This window comes from Dreissena polymorpha, chromosome 3 (assembly GCF_020536995.1).
Source record: "Dreissena polymorpha isolate Duluth1 chromosome 3, UMN_Dpol_1.0, whole genome shotgun sequence".
Taxonomy (NCBI): Eukaryota; Metazoa; Mollusca; class Bivalvia; order Myida; family Dreissenidae; genus Dreissena; species Dreissena polymorpha.
The window spans coordinates 32,271,366-32,277,604 of NC_068357.1; positions in this window are offsets into that span (position 1 = coordinate 32,271,366).

Sequence of the window (6,239 nt, forward strand, 5' to 3'; positions counted from 1 at the left end):
TCACCGTTAATTGATATTTTAAAAGAGTTTAACTGGATAATTTCGCTGGTATCATATCGTCATTTCCTTACACTTATTACGTCATTTTGTGTTTTGAAATGTATTTAGGCACGCAACGGAAAAAGGTTAACTTTTCAGCGAAAGGGAAACGGCTGTTAATTATTTTCTTGAAAAAGGGGAAAAAAAGGAGCAGAAAACTTTTTCATGTCAGTGTTAGAACGTCTCTTATTTCACTCGTGATCATAGGAAAATAATATTTAGATATTAAGTGCTCCACTCGTGAAAATATATTTTCTTTGATCACTCGTGAAATAACAAACGATCTTTAACTGACATGAACAAATATCCTCTATTGCTTTAAATCATATTGTGCGTACTTAATGATGAATCAGGTAACGTATCTTAATAGCATTTGATGCAAAAAGAGTTTATGATTAATCACTGAAATATGTGTAAACATTTAATATGTCGTGTTACATCGAACAACCAAGTAACAAATAAGCTGCATTTGCACGTGCCTGGCATTAAGAACTCACTTGGAATGTAAAAGAATAGTTCGTCGGCATAAATATGACATATGCATGTTTTTATTTACGTGGTGCCTACAAGTAAGCTTTGTTGTTTTCAGCACCTTACTTATTCGTTTTCTTAAGTTATGGGAACGAGAACCTAATATTAAATAAAGCATACAAACATTCAAGGTTTACCTTTTTTATTTACAGTGTTATAACGATTGGTCTAAATTTTAAGCACGCAATTTCCAAAATGAATTAATTTTTTAATTGCTACACATAAACAATATTTATTTATGCTAATTCATTCATGGCTAAACTGCCTAGTCCGTCATTAAAATTATTGTCCATAATATATATATTTTTTTAATTTGTTTTGAATGGAAGGTTTGAGGTAACTACAGATTCTGCTTTCAAAGATTATGCGGCAGGATTAAATAGACCTTTATAATTCATTGTTTGATAAAAATAAAAATTTGACCCGACATCCAGTTGTAAAAAATACCACTTTGATATTCCTTTTAGCGCCATGAACTTGATATCAATATAAAAGTATGCAAACGGAACTAAATATGTGAATAACAAAATAAAATGAATAAAAACATGCCGGTTTGTATTTCAAAATAGACAAGCACTAAAATATCTATGTAAATAACTCGACACATATTTGTATCTACCCTTTCTATAACCAAATATTCAAATTCGCTAATGTCACAGTTTAGGCACCGATTTCTTTATATTTACAATTTATTACAAAAACTTAGCCATTTACACATTTTGTCGAAAAGAATGCGATATAATTGAGCATATTTTCTGTAAATGTTAGTTCGTAAACATATGTACCTAAATATCTATTCAGAAGATTTCAAAGTCTGGCAGATGTCATTAACGCACCCCTGTTTTGGACATACACATACAAATGGCCCATTGAATTGAACATTCCGTTTTATTAAAATGTTATTTGATCATTCTAAAATGAATGGAATATTTCCTATTTTTAGGGTTGGAAAGTTTTATTTACACTACCATACTTTGCAAGAACGAAATTAACCATGCAATTAAGGTGAACAATTGAACGTTTGCTTTTTATATAAATATTTGATGTTTTTTAATCACATATTTAAAATGCGTCATCATTATTAGTATTTCTGATAAACGTTTAAAATATATAAGCAAATTAATAGTGTAATGGCATTACGTTAATTTTTTGACGTTCAATTGTCTTGGAAAATAATTTTATTTTCAGGTTCAAACACATGTTCTGTTTTCTTTGAGAATAATAACGTTATATTGATTTACTTGAATTTTTTTTATTTAAAGAATTCTGACAGCTTTGTTTCAGCTTAAAAAAAGACACATGACGGTCAATGTCTACACTTTTGCTGTCGATGTAATCATGCTTGATAATAAACGTTATAGGGAAAAAATGCAGAACGTTTTTATCGAGAGTAAGTGGGTTACTTTTTCCTTGTTAATAAGGAGCAGTTCCTTTTCCTTATTTAAGCTAAAATAGTTGATATATTTTGTTTAAGAAAAATAATAATACAATTCTTAAATAAATCTTAAAATAATAATTAGATAACATAAATCTTATGTATTACGATAACTGTTTATAATTTTCGCGCTTGAATAGGATTTCGTGTTTAAACCAAACTAGTATTTTCTACTCCTAATATTCCTTATATTAACTTCATATCACCAAAACATAAAACCTATCATTGTCTTAAATGCTATATACAAATTCTATATTGTACATTTCAACATATTTGTTTTTATGTATACTCCCGTTTCTTTCTTCGTGGCTGAATAAGGAAAAAGGAACCAGTTCATTATTCCTTATTCAAATCGAAATAGGAACAGGCATTTTCTTACTTAACCATTAAATACAAATGAACCAAAGATACCAATTCATCAATGACAATTATTGCAAATGCACATACAGTTTAAAAAATATTAATTGCAGTAATTTCTACTGTGTGTATTTAATAATAACCCATTTCTTTATTCAGTTTTTAACTTGTTCTTTATTCTTTATTAAAACCGAATAAAGAACCGGAATTTTCTTTATACAACTACTAATTAAAATGAACCAAAAGGACCAAATCATCAAAACGCAGGTTTGACATAACAATTTTATTGCAATACATTTGTTTTTAGTTGATCTTAAAGATAACTCAGTTTCTTAACTATGTTTGAATAAGGAATAAGGGATTAGTTCCTTATTCTATATTCAAAGCGATGAAGGAACAGACATTTTCGTACTAACACAATAAACTATAATGAACCAAAGGGGCCAATTAATCAGTAAAAAATATTGTAAATGCAGGTTAGTTATCAAAATAACAATTGCAGCACATTTCTTCTTTGTTTTATTTAATTACAACCCAGAAAAATAATCTAAATACTGTAGCTTGTAAAAACTTGTTTAAAATCTTATTTTCTGTCACATAGCGTGATATGAAAAAAATACGGTTAATATAAACTTCGCAAAACGGCTGGATTAATGAATCCAGATGATTGAGTCTCGGCATAACGTATAAATATTTTATATTTGATTCGTCTTCATCAAGAATAGAGCGACGATGATATGAATAGTAATTATATATTTAATGCTTTATATCTAAGCTTTTATTAATATCAAACACGAGATATGGTTGATATTTGTAAGTTAAACACGAGATATGGTTGATATTTGTAAGTTTAATTTCATTGAGCCTGAGAAAGATACAATAACAATTCCCGTGCTTTTGCAAAACAGCATATATCCAGAGCAGTCATGATAACGTTTCGAAATTGCCATAAAAAGGTCTCATTTTTTGCATGCAAAACTATCAGTATTAATTGTCTATTTATTATGTGTCCCGATTACTATCTAAAGTGATCTTGCTTTTGAAACCGTCGTCAAGATTGTTAATATCGTATATGTCAGCTTTAGTGTGCATATTTCAAATGAACAATTCAATTCGAACAATTACTAATCTTTTACTTTTTATTAACATGCAAAGTGTCGTTTGCTTAATCGTACATAAATAATACTTATAAATTATATTTGTTTCATTGTTCTTCATGGTTGTCCAAATATTGTTGTTATTATTAATATCAAACATATTTTATAAGCTTTAAGTTAACTGCTTAGATTAAATATAATACTTGTAACATATTACGTTATTAATCGTACAACGTTATTTTCTGTTTTGGTTAACATTGAAACCCTTTAAGAAATCCAATGCAATGTTAAAAAACCAACTTATTGTATAACATTGTAGTACTGACTTTGATCAAAGCATTATTATTGTATATTGCTGTCATATAAATTAATGTTTAATTAATGGTTATTTGTGTTGAATATTGGCAAACATAATTCTTTCAGTAAATTTGTTTCTTAAGGATTGCTTAAATTAAAAACATTAAAAACTGAAAATATAATTTATATCAATATGTGTATATGTAATTCATAGGCAAATCTAAAATTAATCTCAGAGTACCTGTACAAAACAGTTTGACAGCTCCTTGTTCACACGGGTTGTAGAAGTATGGAGTTGTGTAGGTGCAATTGTTTATGTGACTTTCTTGACCGGAGCATCGCAAATCTCGTATCAAAGGATAGCGACCGCTCGTGTTGTATTGGTAGTCAATGTTGAACCAAGAGACACTGAAGAAAAGATTCGGATAATGCGTTAAGTGGTAGTCTTGTCTCAGTGGACGTTTTTGAGTATGATTATCTTGTTATCAAAGCATCACTTATAATAAGAGTGTTCAGAGCGATGTAAATAATTATACGTATTATACGATTCAATATTTATGTATTAATCTGACGTACTTCAACCCTTTCATTTTGCAAAGGACTTGTGCATCTTCAAATTCGAAATTATTTGGACATATTGTGCCAATTATGTCTCCAACATGCAGTTCTACTCGTCCATCAAATGCGCTTGATCCGTCAACCAGTTGAATTGAGCTGATATTCAAAGGAAATCCTACAAAAAAGCCTTAACGATATGTAAATTTGCAATCATACTTTAGTCACACATTTCAGGTAAAATTGTTTGATTTGGTTTTACTTTCAGTAAAACACTTCATGTCCTGAATCAATATCTAAAACGACATTAACGCATTAAATAATAAGAACAATCATGTTCCGTACATGGAAATACTCTTCACGTGAACAAGTACGAATTTTCATTTGTGTGACCAAATAAATATCAAAATCTTTATAAACCGATACCTCCACAGGCAACGAACAACTGATAATAGCATGTGTAAACAGTTGTGTAGCTGCATGAGTTCACGTGATCGACATTCGGAGGACAATTTGTGAAACCGATAGATCCGTTAATAATGTTGTATCTCCATGTAGTGTAAGTCGATGTAAAATATCTGAAGCAGAGTTTGATATATTTTAATCTCGGGCATTGCCTCATGATACATATGAACTAGTCGTAGGTTAGTTAATTAGGTTATTACATTACTCCAGCATAATGCTTAGATAACTTGCATCTTATTTTTATGATAAGGATTCATACCAGTATACCGACCAGAATCTGGATATAGAGATCACTATTTCACTGGTTTGCAAACAGTTAATAAATTTTTACACACGTCTACAATTTTTGTATGCCAGCAAAAATAATGAGAGTAGTCGTTTAAAAAGCATATTTTTGTTATGTTTTGGTACTTTAAAAAACATGAACAATTACATTTCTTCCTTGGTATAATAATAATTAATTTAAATTTTCAACTCATCATTTTGGTCTTTTCCATTTAAGTTGAAGAACTTTCTTTTGTTACGGTTAGTTACAAGCGCTTGATTGTAATAAAAATATATAATATTATATATTATATACTATTGTATTATATAATGTAAGGATCTGTTTTATTATAACACCAAACGCCTTTTGTTCCTTTTTGTATTTGCATGAAAAATATTATGGCTGTTAATGGGTACATTTATCCAACTCCTAAGGAATGTGATTGTGAGTATTTTTCGGAAATTCAGTGAAAATATGCTTTTTATAAACCACTTCGTGATGGTCGATCAACCAATATGAAGCTTGTTTTGTGGTATGGTATATACTTAATATGTTAATTTTAAACGTTAGAGCGTAGCTTCCGTTAAAATAATGAGATTGTTACGAAATCAAGTAAAGACCACACGCTTATTATAGTTAACGGTACAATGAAGACATAACAATGCTAGCATTTCGGATATATACTGACCCCGGACGGAATGACCAACGGTCAGTATAAAATATTTGTTTTTAGCGAGTACTTTTATTCCCTAGGATTAAAAATATAACAGGATAAAACTTAATTATACTTATTGTCGTCGTTTTGTTTGTTTCCGGGAACATAATTTAAAGCGAGTATGAACGAGTTCTATGTCAACATTTTTTATTCTCGAAGTTTTAATTCAACATATGAGCATTACCATGGAATGTTCTATAAAATAAAAGATTTGTATATGGTACCATCAATCTCATAATATTAACTTCAGTGAATTGTATTACGAGCAAATTAAAGCCGATACCGACCAATTACTCGTATTTGTTGTAGATCTAATTTTCCGGTAGTTCGTCTGAATTTTTTTTTTTGATTCATCAACGGTTTATCTGTTTTGAAAAATTTATGAGATCGTGTAGATTTTTTTAACGTTACTGGAAAGGAGAACTCACTGGATTATGAATATCACCTTCAGTTTGATTCTATGAAATATCTATAGTGCACTCA